We start from the raw sequence: 18054 nt of genomic DNA, 5'->3' as shown, positions 1-18054 counted from the left end.
TGCTTTTGTTGCTGGTGTGGTGAGTGCTGCTAGCACATCACCATGGGTTAAACACGTTGGAAGTTAAGGATGTTCAACTGCACCTTGAGCGCCAGTGGAATATTTGGATGCCAGGATTTGGTTCCGGTGAGATTGGGCCGTGTGGGAGGGCCTGCACAGCTGTGACTTGTGGGTGGAAAATTACACTGTTACATGGAACAAGTCCCTCATTGATGGACGGATCATTTCTACGACAAGAGTTCTGGACATGATAACACATTCTCAGGCTTATCCTCCATTTCTGTTGAGGAACCTACGAGGGGTGAAGCTGTAGGTGGGATTCTCCGTCCCACCGCACCCGTTTTCTGGTGAGGCGCGTTCCCGCCGGCAGCGGGATTCTCCATACCGGCAGCCAACCAATGAGGTTTCCCATTGTGGGCACCCCCACGCCGTCGTGAAATCCCCGGGCGTGAGTGCGTACAGGTGAAACTGATGGAGAATCCAGCCCTCTGTGTTTGGTTCTTTTTGTGAAAGTGAGCTGATATATCTTTGTATTGGTGCCAATATGCAACAGTGATGTTTCCTTGTTGTTTAATGATTAGTGAGATATATGAAAGGTTACGTAGTTGACTTTCAAATCTTTGTTACTGTTTCTTCAAAAAACTTTAAATTGGTCAAGCATGACATTAACCCTTGTGAATCTGTGCTGACGGTTTCTGATCAGCCCATGCCCGAATTAAGTAACGTTTAAAAACCCTTTTGGGGATGTGTGCATTGCTGATAAGGAAATATGGTCGTTCTCCATCCCATAATTAGCCTTGAGAAGGTGCTAGTGAATCATTTTCTTGAACCGCTGCAGTCTGAATGGTGTAGGTACACCCAGGATGAATGTGAGGAAGGGAATTCCAGGATTTTGACCCAGTGACAGTGAAGACGCAGCAATACATTTACAAATCAGGCTGGTATGTTGTTACTTTCCAAACTCCTGCTGCCCTTGGTTTTCTCAGTGGTAGTGGTCACACTCGGTGGTAGTGGCTTGGAAGGTGCTATCAAAGTGATTTCTGGATTGTAATTGACAAATTAAAGGCTTTCTCTGGCTTGCACAAATGCTAATAAAGGGAAAAGAAGTATTACTACCGCATTCCAGGAGATAAATGGAAAGGATAATTGGTGCACCGTGATGAAGTTAGCTTTCTTGTTCTGGATTCATAAACATAAACAAAAGGGAGTCTTTGCAAAAGGTCATGTTACTGGACTGTTGTTCCAGAGATCTAGACAACCAACAAGAAACACATTACGCTCCCCTATCCGTGGGCTTTTAGGCGGGGTGGGGGGATGTGGTGAACTTGCAGGGATGGGATTCCCTGGCTTCCTACCTGCCCGAACCACACAATGATTTTCTGCTGGGGTCGGCAAGGCCTCAGATGGAAACCTGCCCTTTTCCCAATTGAGGCCCTTAAGTGGCGAATTAATGGCCACGTAAGAGCTATTCCCTCATCCAGACTCAATTTTCTTCCCTTGGGCAGGATTTACAAAAGGCTGAGAACACGCACAAACAGATTCAAAAACAGCTTCTTCCCCGCTGTTACCAGATTCCTAAACGGCCCACCTATGGACTGACCTGATTAACACTACACCCCTGTATGCTTCACCCAATGCCGGTGTCTATGTATTACATTGTGGACCTTGTGTTTCCCTTTTATGTATTTTCTTTTTATTTTATTTAATTTTCATGTACTTAATGACCTGTTTGAGCTGCTTGCATAAAAATACTTTTCACGAAAAGTGAGACTCCACCGGTGTGCTTGGTGGATGGGTCCATGGACCAGAAGTGGGTCGAAAAGAAGGGAGTTGTTGGAGCAGGAAAATCTCCAGCGCCACAAGTCAAGGTGGCGGACGGTAAATGGCCTGTCCTGCCCGCCCAGTGGTCGATGGAGCAACTGATGGACTTTTTAAACGAGAAGTTCAGCCTGCAGAGGTGGGAAGCCCATAAGGACCTAGGCGGGGTGGTAGAGATACTGGAGCAGAGGCTGGAGTCCCAGGGCCAGGCGATCCAGAAAGTGGAGGAGACAATGGGGGATCACGAGCAGCAAGCAGCTCGCCACGTTGGTGGTAGAGATGGGAATGATGCGGGAGACCCAAAAGTGGCTGAAGGAGAAGGTGGAGGATCTGGAGAGCCGCTCCAGGAGTCAATACCTGCGGATTATGAAGATGCCCGAAGGAATCGAAGGAGTGTACACTGGCACATATGTGGCCAAGGTGCTGGAAAAGTTGATGGGGGAGGGGGCCTTTGATCGGCACCTGGAGGTCGATCGAGCACACAGGGCGCTGATGAGGAGGCTGCAGGAGGGCGAGCCGCTGAGGGTGATGGTGGTGCAGTTGCACCATTTCCTGGACAAGGGGAAGATTCCCCGATGGCCAAGGCAGATGAGGAGGTGCACCTGGGAAGGGAACAAGCTGCAGGCGTACCAGGAGCTGGGCGCAGAACTCCCGAAGAGGAGGGCCGGGTTTAACCGGGTCAAGGCTTCCCTCTTTAAGAAGGGGAAGAAGTTGCTGTTGCTGTACCCGGCTCACCTCTGGGTGACCTTCCAGAACCGGGAACTTTGTTTTAGAATGCCAGAGGAGGTGTCGGAATTTCTGACGGGTAATGGACTGGCAGGAGAAGCAGGACATTGAACTTTGTTCGTTTTCTTTCTCTCTTAATGGTTGTCGAAGAACATTTCTCCTTTGAGATGTTTTGTGGGGCTTGGTGGCGGGGTGCTTTGCGAGCGTCAAGGGTGAGCGCACCTTTTTTCTGTTTCTTTGTTTTGTGGGGGTATGCGAACGGGGAAGAGAGGTTTGGAGGCCTTGGGCGGCAGTTGCCAGGCTAGCTGGGCAGGCTAGTTAATGGGAGCGCAGTGGTGGGTAGTCGGGTGGTTGTTTCAGGGGAGGGGTTGAGGTTGTTGTCTTGTTTGGGGGAGGGGGCGAGGGGAGGATGCTGACAAAGGTGTGGGTGCTGTGGCGCAGCAGGAAAGGGAGTGATGATGGTGGACATCCAAGTGTGTGTCTGGAGGGTCGCGTGACATGTGGCCGGGGGCCAGCCCACAAAGTGATATGGTTGATCGGCAGGGGAGGGGGACAGGAGCCCCCCAACCAGACTGGTCATGTGGAACGTGAGGGGACTGAATGGGCCGGTCAAACAGTCACATGTGTTCGCGAACTTGAGGAGATTGAGGCGGACGTGGCTTTTTTACAAGATGCGCATTGAAGATAGGGGATCAGATGAGGTTGAGGAAAGGATGGGTAGGGCAGGTCTTCCATTCGGGACTGGACATGAAGTTGAGAGGGGTTGATGGGACTGGGAAATAAGTGGGTGGCGTTCGAGGTGGGGAGCATTGTGGCAGATTCGGGGGCAAGGTTTGTGATGGTGAGTGGGAAGCTGGGGAGATGCCAGTGGTTTTGGTAAATGTTTATGCCCCAAACTTGGATGATGTTGAGTTTATCCTGACCTGTTCCTAACTTGGACTCGCACCGTTTGATCATGGGGGGGGGATTTTAATATGGTCATTGAGCCAGGCGTGTATCGGTCGAGCCCGAAGTCGGGGAAAGTGTCGGCGGTGGCGAAGGAGCTCAAGGGGTTTATGGAGGGGTGGACCCATGGAGGTTCGGGAGGCCAAAAGCGAAGTTTTCGTACTTTTCCATGTACATTGGGTGTACTCCCGGATTGATTTTTTTCATGGTGGACAAGACTCTGCTGGCGGAGGTGGTTGACTCAGGGTACTCGGCGATCACGGTTTCAGACCACGCACCACACTGGGTGGATTTGCAAGTGGACCGTGGGGGGCCTCAGCGCCCGCAGTGAAGGCTCAATGTGCAGTTGTTAGAGGATGAGGAGGTGTGCAAGCGGGTGTGTGCTGCCATCAAGGAGTACGTGGAACTTCACAATACGGGGAGGATACACCAATCCCAGTCCTGCGCAGGTGTAACTCATCCAGTTTTTATTGGACCTAACTTCCCCAGAACCGATCCCAATGTCCCAGAAGTCTGAAACCCTTCCCCTCTAAACTATCTCTTCAGCCACATATTCATCTGATATATCCGGTTATTTCTGCTCTGATTAGCATGTGACACTGGTAGTAATCCTGAGATCACCACCTTTGAGATCCTACTTTTCATTTTACTTCCTAACTCCTATATTCTGCTTTTAGGACCTCATCCCTTATTGACCTATGTTGTTTGCACCAATGTGTACCATGACCACTGGCTGTTCACCCTACCCGTCCAGAATGTCCTGTAGCTGGTCTGAGATATTCTTGACTCTAGCACCAGGGAGGCACCATACTACCCTGGAGTCTTGTTTGTGGCCAGAGAAATGTCTATCTAGTCCCCCTACAATTGAATCCTCTATAACTATTGCATTCCCACACTTTTTACTCCTCCCCTGTGCAGCAGAGCCAACTGTGGTGCAATGCATTTGGCTGTTGCCGCTTTTCCCTGAGAGGGCATTCCCCCTAACAGTACACAAAGTGGTAGATCTGTTTTTCAGGGGAATGGTCATAGGAGATTCTTGCATTGCCTGCCTTGTCCTCTTGCTCTGATTGGTGATCACCCATTCCCTTCCTGCCTATGGAGTATTCTCCTATGGCGTGACCACCTCTCCATACAAGCTATTCACGATACTCTCCACCTTGCAGGTGTTCCACAGTGTCCCGAGCCGCCGCTCCAGCTCTGGAACCTGAGCTTCCAGGAGCTGCAGCCGTAGACACTTCGTGCATGCATGCTAGTCCCGGGCGCTGAAAATGCTCCCGGCTTCCCACATAGAGGAGGGGGAGCACACCAGGCCTTTGAGCTAATATTGAAATAAAAAAGGAAAACTAATGAAGAACTGACCTTTTCATGCCCATAAAAATAAACTTTTAAAAACCTGGGACCTTTTGTCATGTTCCTGCGATATTCCACGCTTTCAAATCCTCACTTATTTATACAACTCTATTTTTGCTTTTGATAAATCAAAATATTTTGATGAAAGTTCCATTCATTATCAATATCACAAGTTTTGAATAATAACTTTGGGCAATATCTTGAATGTGATAAGGTCATTGTTTCACTGCGACTTTTGACATTACGGGATATAGCCTGCAAATTAAACAACATTGCTCTATCCGGTGGATGTTTCATCTGATCAAATAAAAGCAAAGGTTTGTTATGGCATTTACTAGTTGCCAGGGCTGGAAAAGGACTGGGATATTTCATCACCTCAGTGACCACCGAACTCAATGGAGCTTGCAGACAGATTGGCAAATCATTGATGGAGATGCTTGCTCTATGATTCCCTATCCTACATTGTAAAGAAAATCAAAAGTCAGAATTTGACCTACATTCAATCACTTGTTTATTGCTTGATTGAATAGTGTTATGTTCTGTGTTGTGGCCGTGGTAAAGCTGCACACAGAGCATCTAGTTCTTGTCTAGTAAGATGGTTTGTTAACAAATGAACATGTGGAAAGATAACTAAGGAAGTTACAATACAAATGGTAACGATTCTCCTGGGGCTACTTCTAATGCGGCTGTCCTCTGATACGGCATGCTACCAACTGCTGATCTCTGGAGTCGCATGGGGGAATCCCTTTTGCCACCTGCTGGTCGGAGGTCATATATCTAACTATATACATTACTATGCATATGCATATCACCAGATTCCCCCTTCCTTCGGAAAGGTGAATGTTTTAACAAATATAACAGTGCTCTACCAAACATGATAGGCATAACTATTTCAAACATGTAACATATATGAATCTAACTGTGCTTTACAAAACATGATTTGCATAACAATTTCAAACGTGTCCCTGTGCACAGATAATTACACGTTCAGTCTTTCATATTAACAAATCTTCTTGTTGGTCTCCTGAACATTGAACAAATTTGTGGTCTGGTTTCATTTTATGAAAAACCGGTTTCCTGTCTGGTCTTTGAGTCACCAACACTTTTAGCCTTTTGAAATGATGCTCCCTACTCTGTGTGACATTATCATCATTGTAAGAACTGCAAAGGTTAATGTAATGTCTAAATCAACCACTAGAGGGAGCTAGATGTACAAGTAGAGAAGAAATTGATGCTAAGCGTTGGGGGTGAGAGGTTGAGGAGAATGCTAGAGAACAGACTGAAGGAAAGATAATGTGAGTGAGAGCAGATCACAGTTAATGTAATAGTGTAGAGATTAGTAGTAGATGAGTGTAGATTATATGTTTATCATCAACTGTGTATTATATAGGAATAAATGTTGAATTCAAATAAGTAGTGTTAATAAATTTATAACTTTGTTCAGTTTAAAGCTATTTGTGGTCTTTGTGAACACTCCGCCAACCATCCTAAAATTGGCAACACAAAAAACACCATACTGTGTGTGTGTTCTTGTACATTAGCTTTATTGCCGATGCTCATGTCTTCACTGCCGCGGCTGCCACCCGGCCGACAGGCTGTGTCCTTGACTCTTCTCTTACCCTTCTTTCTTTTTTTATAATCAGCTATTTACAGACTCGATGGGCCGAATGACCTCCTTCTGCACTGTATATTCTATGTTCTATGTTCCTTCTCCTTTTCTTCTTAGCTTTAGTAGCGTCATCCATGAAATTGGTGCGCACCACACTCACATCTACCTGTGCACCTAGAGCCTCATTCTTGCTATTGATCTCGGCCAAGGGATTAGCTGTATCTGGATCCCCTGCTGCAATAGCTGCTTCTGGATCATCTGCTGTAGCAGCTGCTTCTGGCTCTTCTATTGTAATAGCTGTTTCTGGATCCTTTGCTGGATTGAGGAGTTTTGGTTGATCCATGGTGCTTGCGCTCGAATGCTGTACTGCATGCCCAACAACTGGTGAGATATCTAATGGCGGCATACTTTTGGATGTGTTTGAAGTTGCAGGCAAGTTTGCAACTTCAGGAATTATCTGCAATCCCTTGCATTCCGGTATCTTAGCTAGATCAATATCCTCAACATTAGGCATTAATTCTTCACTTTGTGTTTTAGCCTCAAATAGTGGCTCATCCTCATCTGATATAACGATACATGCTTAGTCTTTTGTTAGAGAACTGCATGAAGATGTATCCATCTGTTCTTCCTGCAAGTTTTTTGATGGAATGACCTGGCGTACTTGGGAATCCACTGCAGGAACCATTCCGTGGGCATACGATAATTCATCGTACTTCTGTGGAGCCAATTTCTCCAAAATGGGGATTATATCTTCAGTTAGTAGATGGCTGTTTGCAGTTGATTTACTCTCGGCTAATTTGTCTGCTGTTGCAATCTCACATTTACCCTCGACACACTCCATCTTAGAGCTTTCACACTCATCGTTCTCCTGCATAGATTGGATGCTTCTTGTTATTACCTCTTCACTAATGTCAACTAAACTAAATAAACTTTCATGGCCTACTTCTTCCCGCTCATCATCTGCTTCTTCACCTTTCTCATCGTCATCATCACCGTAATCATCAGCATCATATTCATCAGCATTTTAATCATCATCATCATCGTCTGCAATAGCTTCTTCTGTGAAGTATAACACTGCTCGTGGAATTATGTGATCATGCAAGAAGTGACCAATTTCAAACTCAGCAGCGAGTCTTGCTGCAGAACCTTCATCCCGCTCCCCATGCTCTGGAACTTCAGGAGGACTAAAAAAATTAAAGAGAGTCATTTGATACACTTTTCATAACTGCCCTGACAGTGCCCCAACCCTTATGCTTTTGCTTTGTTTTAATGGTTTCAATGTGATGTTTTTTCCTTTCTTCCAGTCGATCTGGTACCCTGTGCATCCTGTGATTTCTGGTTCATTCAAAGAAGAAAACATCTGACTCACCAGGCTGCCACTCCATCTGGTATGTTTTGTCACAGCATCATTTGTGAAGTACTGATTTGGCTCAAACTTAAACTCCAGAGTAAAACTCATTGGCTGTCCAGGATCTGAAAATCTCACCTTTAAATCTTGTAAATGCTTTAAGATAGGCTCATCATGCTCCTGTATCATGCCACTGAGCAAACCCACATTTTTGAAGACTTCTGGAATTCCTTTTGGCTCCTCATTTTCTTCATCGCGTTGCCATTAGCATTCATCTTCTGTTGCCGCACTGTCTGGAATGGACAGCTGCTCAACTAGCTCCAGTGCCTCACACGCTTCCGCTCCTATGGACTCGCGTTCCATGTCCACAATGGAAAATGGTCTAATGTGACTTCTGTTGTGTACCCATGTTCGAGCTCACATGCTTCCAACATTGCAATCTCATTCCCATTGTAGCCTTTCAGTAGTCTTGTTTGATTGATGACTTTCGGTTTAACTCGCAGCCCGTTCCAATCGGACAAACTGATAAGGTTGGTCCTCGCTCCCATGACAAGCTTGCATTTGATCAATGTGCCATTCAGCATCAATGGAATTGTCCATCTGTCTTCCATGGTATCAGCATCACCATCACTATTGCTGCAACTGGTAAGTAAGACTTTGCATATTCGGACTCATCGTATCTTCAGTCGAAATCAGATCATCGAAAAATAGATGTTCAATGCACATCTCACCAATCACGTTGACTGATCCTGTTTGGTCCACTGTTGGATGTGAAAAACATTGCCTCATGAAGTGATTTGTTCTGCCACACTTGTAAAACACCTTCCCAAATGCTCGACATTGTCGTGGCAAATGTCGACTGCCGCACGGTTGGCATAAAATGGTGGATCCAGTTGGCCACTTAAAATGATCTCCCGCACTGAGACCACATTCCGTATGTGGTTGCATCACTAAGCTTATGGCGCTGGCGTATTCTTCCAGATTGGCGCCAAAATGTTTCAGATTGAGCGTGCTAATCTGCTGTGCAGCTAGCTTGCTCGCAAGACAAATCTTGATAGCATTTTCTAGTTGAAGCTCTTCTTCCCCCAATAACCTCTCACATACTTTGTCATTTGATATCCCGAACACTGTCTGATAGCGGGTCATCGTCGACTTTCTAAAGTACTAAAATTGCACGACAGCGCCTTCGACCGCAAGTCAGTTAGAAAAGTATCGAAAGATTAGCCTGCCTTCTGAGTACACATGCAAAAGATATAACATTCGAACATTTACTTTCTCTTCGGGAGCAATGCAGATCAAAGTATCTTATGACTTAATCAAAGCTCTTGCTGTCCATCTTGCTATCAAACGCGAAGGTAATATAAATTTTGATGGCTTGAGATCCTGCTACCGTGTGCAGCAAAGCAATACACCTCTCGCCAGGCTGTGCATACCGGTCAAGTGCTGCAACATAGAGTTTGAATTGCTGCTTAAAAAACACGCCAATTCTTGTCTACATCATGAAGGCTGGTGAGGTGCCTTCAGACCTTCCATCTCTAACTTCAAAGTCTTTCCATGCATCGAGTTCCAGTTGCCCGTAGTTTACCAGGTAGGTGGAAGAATTTTCTTTTTTCTTTCTTCGGTCTGTTTCGTCCCATCTTCTCCGTGGTTATCTTCAATTGTTCTGCACTCCTGGTACCATGTTATGGTCTATGTTGTGGCCATGGTAAAAATGCGCACAGAACATCTAGTTCTTGACAAGAAAGATAGTTTATTATCAAATGAACACATGGAAAGGTAACTAAGAAAACTATAATACAAACGGTAATGATTAAAGAATTATTCTGGGGTTGCTTCTAATACGACTGTCCTCTGGAGGTGGCTTACAACCAACTGCCGACCTCTGGAATCACATGGTGGATACTTGCCACCACCTGCTGGTTGGAGGTCATATATCTAGCTATATTCATTACTATGCATATGCATATCGCCACAAATAGGAACTCCATCCCTAACAGCACTGTGGGTATACCTGCACCAGAAGGACTGCAGTGATTCAAGAAGGTGGCTGCCCACAACATTCACAAGGGCAATTAGGGATGGACAGGAAATGCTAGCCTAGTCAGAAAAGCCCACAGCCCAGGAGTGAACCCCCAGTGAGGCTTTCACTGAGTTTTTGGCATCTGTGTTCACTATGGAGAAGGATGATGTTGGTGCACTCTTCGGGGAGTGGGAACTGTGATATAATTGAACCAATAGCATTGGGAGGGAGGAGGGGTGGTGGTTTTAGCAGGCTTAAAAGTGGATAAATCCCCAGGCCCAGAAAAAATATATCCCAGGCTATTGTACGAGGCAAGGAAGGAGATTGCAGGGACTGACATTAATTTTTAAATTCTCCCTGGCCACAGGAGAAGTGCCAGAGGACTGGAGGGCAGCTAACATTGTACCACTATTCAAGAAGGAAAGTAGGGATAAATCGGGTAATTACTGGGCAGTGAGTCTAACATCAGTGGCAGAGAAATTATTGAAAAACACCTGAGGGACAGAATTAATCTCCACTTGGAGAGGCAAGGATGCATCATGGATAGTTAGCATGGTTTTGTCAAGGGAGACGTGTCTAACGAAATTGATTAATTTTTCAAGGAGGTGACTAGGTATGTAGATGAGGTCTGTGAAGTTGATGTGGTTTGCATGGACTTCACTAAGGTATTTGAGAAGGTCCCGCATGGGAGACTGATCAAGAAACTAAGAGCCCATGGGATCCACGGCAATTTGGCAAATTGGAGCAAGATTCCTTGCTGTTTGTAGTGTACATTAATATTCTAGACGTGAATGTGGGAGGCATGATCAGGAAGTTCACAGATGACACCAAAACTGGTGGATAATGAGGCGGGAACCCTTAAATTACAGGACGACATATATGGTCTGGTCAGATGGGCAGAACAGCGGCAAATGGAATTGAACTCGGTATGGTTTGAGGTGATGCATTTTGGGAGGACTAACAAGCCAAGGGAATATACAATGAATGGCAGGACACCAAGAAGTACAGAGGACCAGAGGATTCTTGGGGTGCACATCCATAGATCCCTGAAGACATCAGGAAAGGTAGATAAGGTGGTTAAGAAGGCATATGGGATACTTGCCTTTATTAGCCGAGGCATAGAATATAAGAGCAGGGAGGTTATGATGGAGCTGTATAAAATGCTCACAAGGCCACAGCTAGAGTACTTTGTGCAGTCTGGTCGCCACACTATAGGAAGGATGTGGGTGCACGGGAAAGGGTGCAGAGGAGATTCACCAGGATGTTGCCTGGACTGGAGTGTTTCAGTATGAAGGGAGACTGAATAGGCTGTTTTTTTTTCCTTAGAGTAGTGAATGCTGAGGGGAGAACTGATTGAGGTGTACAAAAATAATTATGAGGGACATAGGGTAGATAGGAAAGAACTTTTCCCCTTAGTAGAGGGGTCAATAACCAGGGGGCAGGTGATTTAAGGTAAGGGGAATGTAATTTAGAGGGGATTTGAGAAAAAGCTGCCTGAAAGGATGGCAGAGGCCAGAACCCACACAACATTTGAGAAGCATTTAGATGAGCACTTGAAATGCCATAGCACACAAGGCTACGGACCAAGTGGAATTAAAAGAAATAGGTATTTGATGGCAGGTTCAGACACAAAATCCATACAATCCCTACAGTGCAAAAGGAGCCCATTCAGCCCATCGAGTCTGCACTGACCTTCCGGGAAAGAACACCCTACCGAGGCCCACTCCCCCACCCTATCCCTATAACCCACCTAACCTACCTATCTTTGGACTGTGGGAGGAAACCAGAACACCCGGAGGAAACCCCCACAGAACGGGGAGAATCTGCAAACTCTACACATGATGTGGAGATGCCGGCGTTGGACTGGGGTGAGCACAGTAAGAAGTCTTACGACACCAGGTTAAAGTCCAACAGTCCACTAGTTTTCGGAGCACAGCTCCTTCCTCAGGTGAATGAAGGGGTGGGTTTCTGGAACCCACCTCTTCATTCACCTGAGGAAGGAGCTGTGCTCCGAACGCTAGTGATTCAAAACCAACCTGTTGGACTTTAACGTAGAGTCGTAAAACTCTACACAGGCATTCAATCAAGGCTGGAATGCTGCTGCTGTGGGGCTTCAGTGCTAACCACTGTGCCGTCCCAACACAATGGGTCAAGGGGCCTGTTTTTGTGCTGTAAAACTCTATGACTTTAATTATATCTTCTAAACAAGATAAGGTACAATTCCACAGGTTGCAGCTGACTGAACTCTGTGCAACACAGGATAGAAATCATTGACGAGTCACAGGCATGACTAAAGTGGCAACAATTCAGCCACATGCATTAATTATGGTTGAAAAAGGTCTATGGAAAATAAAGGTCAATGTACGTCTTGACTTGACAAACATCTATTACCATTCAATGTAAATTACTCCGGTACTTTCCTCCTTTGAACATTTGTAATTCTGGCATGAGTTTCTCAGACCTAGTTCACCTTAATGTGATTTGTGGACTTTGGTCCAGCAGCTTCAAAGCCGCATTGGTGTTTCAGTGATAGAATTGTCACGTGCCATGTGGGAGGCCCGCATTTGATTTCTGGCCAATGCAAGGTCAGTCTTTAATTGCTCTTTCTGTTCCTTACAATGCATCTCTGTGTTGGCCACATCTGCATCTGTTTCTTAAGCAGACGGAGAGGCCTGCGATGAGCCAAGGTGTACAGGTGTCGCTGGTCGTTCAAACAGATGACAGCTTGTGCCGCAAGAATCTCCTCCTCAACAAGGGGACAGTACGGCAGCTGTGCCATGTCTTTGCGGACTTGGTACCACATGAACGAGGAGGAGACTCGCTCCCGATGGTAATCAAGGTCGTCTCAGTCCTGAACTTTTACACCTCAGCATCATTCCAGGGCTTGAGCAGGGACCTGTGTGGCATATCCCAACCTACAGCCCACCAGTGCATCCGTGAAGTCAGGGTGCCCTGTTTGCCCAGGGAGCTAACTATATAAACTTTGACTTGGACCAAGCCCAACAGGATGCCCGGGTAGCAGGATTTTCCACCATCACCGCGATGCTCCAGGTCCAGGGGCTAATAGATGGCACACATATCACCCTGCATGCACCGCGGCGTCAGGGAGTGCCTTACATCAACATGAAGGGGTTCCACTCCCTGAACGGCCAACTCATGTGCGATCACCACATGAATCATGCACGTGTGTGCGCGCTTCCCATGGAGTGTGCACGACTGCTACATCCTGGGACACTTGGAGATCCCGGACAACTTTGAGGGGCACCCCATGGTGAACGGGTGGGTCTTAGGGGATAAAGGGTACCCACTTAGGACCTGGATAATGACACCAGTTTAGAAGCCGATGACTGATGCGGAGACTCGATATAACAAGGCCCATGAGGCCAAATGGTCTGTCATTGGGCGGTGCATCGGACTCCTCAAAATTTGGTTCCGATGCCTCAACCACTCTTGTGGTGCACTGTAGTACACCTCCCAGAGGGTCACCCACTCTATAGTCTGTGCCCCCCTCAACCTGGCACAGTAGTGGGGCAACATTCTAGAGGTGGAGGAGGAAGAACATGCAACCACATCTGGGGTAGAGGATGAGGAGGAGCCGAACTATGGGAGGCTTGAGGATAAGCCCAGGGAGGATTCGCAGGACCATCTGGTGGATACAGGACAAACGGCAGCAGCGATGGTCTGGCATGCCCGGAGGGCCAGGGATGTAACTATGTCCGTCATCCCATCCCCTCCTCCCCTTCCAACCAACCATCCCACCACACCCATTCCCCCACCCCCACCTGGGCCGTCTCACCTTCTCTCTATTTCCACCCCCTCCCATTCGCCCTGTTCCACCCTCACAGGGTGGGTTTACATCACTCCAGGGTGATGGGCATGTGTCGGCACTGTCAGCACGTCCATGTCGAGGGCAGGGGAGTGATGATAAGCAGCTGTGAGCTGAGCTCTGGTGCTCCTCCCTATGCCATAGTCTGGCTCTTGTCTGTCTCCCAGGTGCGCGCTCACACCCATCACCTTCAGGTGGTATGCCTTGGGTGGGGATGGGTGGGGAGGACAGATCCAGGACCATCGGCGTGGATGAGCACCACTGCTGGGCATGGGTGGGATGGGACGTAACATGGTGCTGGGCGGGGGTGGTGCCAGACGCATGGTTATCAGGGGGTGGGCCTGACAGGCAGGACCGGTGCCGAAGGTCGATGCCAATTCACCCAAGCGGCCCGGTGGAGGTCAATAAGCATTTTTGCAGTACTGTGTGGGGGTCCTCCGGGGTCACGCTCCCCATGCTGATGAACGCTGCCACTTCCTCCCAGGCAGCACTGGCTGCCCTGTGGCTGACCCGCCGAGCCCCTCGGGGGAACAGGCTATCCCGTTGCAACTCCACCACATCCAGCAGGCGGGCCAGGTTGGTATCCTTGAATCTTGGAGCTGGCCTCCTTGGTGGCATGGCTGCATTATGTGTGGTGTTACCTCTGTGGGGTCAGTTTAAGTGCTGTTCCCTTCGTTAGCGGGGGGGCAGGCAAGCACGGTCCTGGAAACTTAGCCGGTGGGACAGTCATTTGCGATGTGAAGCCCGGCGGGCTTTGTTAAGTGGTTACATTTTTAAAAATTAAATAAATCTAGAGTACCCAATTATTTTTTTCCAATTAAAGGGCAATTTAGCGTGGCCAATCCACCCAACCTGCACATCTTTGGGTTGTGGGGGTGAAATCCACGCAAACACGGGGAGAATGTGCAAACCCCACATGGACAGGGACCCAGGGCTGGGATTCAAACCCGGGTCCTCAGCGCCGCTGTCCCAGTGCTATCCACAGGCGCCACATGCCGCCCTTGTTAAGTGGTTCAATTAACGCTTGATACCGGTGACGGCCTCGCCGGGTTGACCGTCAGGAAGCTCGCAGCAGTTCCCGCTTGCTTATAAACATTTCTGTTAAATCGCGCTCTCGGAGTGTGGGCTAGCCCGGAGAGAAACTCCCCAGGGCCCAAAAAAGTGATGAAGTGTGGTTAGATAGCGATGGGGAACTCATCAACACAGCCAGAGAAAAACTCCCAGCCAAACCTGCCTGAAATGGCACTTCGAAACTTCTCCTTTAAATCGCACCCTCGATTGTTTGACAGGTTATTTCCATTAGATAGTTTGTTGAGATTCATATGAGAGAATAAACAGGTTAGATGTTAAAGCGTTCTTCTTTTCCCAGAGAATAGGAGACCTGTGGAACAACTTGATAAAGCTGTTAAAGAAAGTTCTTGGCTTTTTACTTAGAAGTACATTATAAAAGTTGGTAAGTTATGTTAAACATTTATAAATCACTGTTTAGCCTCTGCTAGAGTATTAGAGTATTGTGTCCAATTCTGAGCATCTTGGGCGGGATTCTCCAATAAGTGTTGACGCCGTCGTAAATCAGGAGCGTTTTACGACGGCATCATCTGGCAGCTAGGTTCAGCGATCCCCCAACCCACAGGGGGCCAGCATGGCACTTGGAGCGCTTCATGCAGCTCCAGCTGCCAATACGTGCTCCAGCATGTCCTGCACGGGTCCGCACATGCGCATGGGTTGTCGTCTCCACGCCGGCCCCCACGCAACATGGCGGAGCCCTACAGGGACCCGGCGCAGAGGAACATAGGGCCCCCCCGGAATTAGCCCGCCCGCCTTTCGGTAGCCCCCAATCGCGGGCCTGGCCACCATGGAGGGCCCTCCCGGAGTCGGATCCTTTCTCATCCCCACCAGGACGGCCCCCTCAGCCAGAAGGCCAAGGTCCCGCCGGTTCGGATCACACGCGAACAACGGCAGTGGGACTCGGCCGAACTCGGCGGGAACTCGGAGAAACGGCAGCCCGGCGTCGGAGCGCGTTGCGGGATTTGCGCCCCCCCCCCCCCCCCCCACCCCCCCGGCGATTCTCCGACCCGCCGCGGGATCAGAGAATCCGGTCCTTATGTTTTGAGAAGGGCAATAGGAGATTTAGTGGAATGGTACAAGAGATTAGGGACTGAATTGCATGGAAGGATTAAAGAAGCTTGAGTTGTTCTCCTTAGAGCAGATAAGTTTAAGGATAGGTTTAATGAGGTGTTGCAAATTATGTGGGTTTTGATAGAGTAGTTAAGGCAGGTTGGTGCAACAAGATAATTGATAGAAGAACTGGAGGCGAGATTGGGAGAATTGTTTCACCCAGCATAAGAACATAAGAACATAAGAACTAGGAGCAGGAGTAGGCCATCTGGCCCCTCGAGCCTGCTCCACCATTCAATGAGATCATGGCTGATCTTTTGTGGACTCAGCTCCACTTTCCGACCCGAACACCATAACCCTTAATCCCTTTATTCTTCAAAAAACTATCTATCTTTATCTTAAAAACATTTAATGAAGGAGCCTCTACTGCTTCACTGGGCAAGGAATTCCATAGATTCACAACCCTTTGGGTGAAGATGTTCCTCCTCAACTCAGTCCTAAATCTACTTCCCCTTATTTTGAGGCTATGCCCCCTAGTTCTGCTTTCACCCGCCAATGGAATCAACCTGCCCGCATCTATCCTATCTATTCCCTTCATAATCTTATATGTTTCTATAAGATCCCCCCTCATCCTTCTAAATTCCAACGAGTACAGTCCCAGTCTACTCCACCTCTCCTCGTAATCCAACCCCTTCAGCTCTGGGATTAACCTAGTGAATCTCCTCTGCACACCCTCCAGTGCCAGTACGTCCTTTCTCAAGTAAGGAGACCAAAACTGAACACAATATTCCAGGTGTGGCCTCACTAATACCTTATACAATTGCAGCAGAACCCCCCTAGTCTTAAACTCCATCCCTCTAGCAATGAAGGACAAAATTCCATTTGCCTTCTTAATCACCTGTTGCACCTGTAAACCAACTTTTTGCGCCACATGCACTAGCACACCCAGGTCTCTCTGCACAGCAGCATGTTTCAATATTTTGTCATTTAAATAATAATCCCTTTTGCTGTTATTCCTACCAAAATGGATAACCTCACATTTGTCAACATTGTATTCCATCTGTCAGACCCTAGCCCATTCACTTAGCCTATTCAAAACCCTCTGCAGACTTCCAGTATCCTTTGCACTTTTTGCTTTACCACTTATCTTAGTGTCGTCTGCAAACTTGGACACATTGCCCTTGGTCCCCAACTCCAAATCATCTATGTAAATTGTGAACAGTTGTGGGCCCAACACTGATCCCTGAGGGACACCACTAGCTACTGATTGCCAACCAGAGAAACACCCATTAATCCCCACTCTTTGCTTTCTATTAATTAACCAATCCTCTATCCATGCTACTACTTTCCCCTTAATGCCATGCATCTTTATCTTATGCAACAACCTTTTGTGTGGCACCTTGTCAAAGGCTTTCTGGAAATCCAGATATACCACATCCATTGGCTCCCCATTATCTACCGCACTGTTAATGTCCTCAAAAAATTCCACTAAATTAGTTAGGCACGACCTGCCCTTTATGAACCCATGCTGCGTCTGCCCAATGGGACAATTTCCATCCAGATGCCTCACTATTTCTTCCTTGATCATAGATTCCAGCATCTTCCCTACTACCGAAGTTAAGCTCACTGGCTTATAATTGCCCGCTTTCTGCCGACCTCCTTTTTTAAACAGTGGTGTCACGTTTGCTAATTTCCAATCCGCCGGGACCACCCCAGAGTCTAGTGAATTTTGGTAAATTATCACTAGTGCATTTGCAATTTCCCTAGCCATCTCTTTTAGCACTCTGGGATGCATTCCATCAGGTCCAGGAGACTTGTCTACCTTTAGCCCCATTAGCTTGCCCATCACTACCTCCTTGGTGATAACAATCCTCTCACCTGTCATAGCCTCATTTCCATCAGTCACTGGTATGTTATTTGTGTCTTCCACTGTGAAGACCGACCCAAAAAACCTGTTCAGTTCCTCAGCCATTTCCTCATCTCCCATTATTAAATGTCCCTTCTCATCCTCTAAAGGACCAATATTTACCTTAGCCACTCTTTCTTGTTTTATGTATTTGTAGAAACTTTTACTATCTGTTTTTATATTCTGAACAAGTTTACTCTCATAATCTATCTTACTCTTCTTTATAGCTTTTTTAGTAGCTTTCTGTTGCCCCCTAAAGATTTCCCAGTCCTCTAGTCTCCCACTGATCTTTGCTACTTTGTATGTTTTTTCTTTCAATTTGATACTCTCCCTTATTTCCTTAGATATCCACGGTCGATTTTCCCTCTTTTTACCATCCTTCCTTTTT

General features: G+C 47.2%; 1 pseudogene; it reads right to left on the bottom strand.

Moving 5' to 3' along the window:
• Nucleotides 1–7460: 7460 nt before the first annotated feature.
• Nucleotides 7461–8124, bottom strand: LOC140386042 (nucleosome assembly protein 1-like 1; annotated as a pseudogene).
• Nucleotides 8125–18054: the final 9930 nt, after the last annotated feature.

The sequence above is a fragment of the Scyliorhinus torazame genome, chromosome 11, assembly GCF_047496885.1.
Source record: "Scyliorhinus torazame isolate Kashiwa2021f chromosome 11, sScyTor2.1, whole genome shotgun sequence".
In the NCBI taxonomy this organism is placed as follows: Eukaryota; Metazoa; Chordata; class Chondrichthyes; order Carcharhiniformes; family Scyliorhinidae; genus Scyliorhinus; species Scyliorhinus torazame.
Note: the sequence above shows the minus strand (reverse complement) of the source record. Positions and strands in the feature narration are given on the sequence as shown.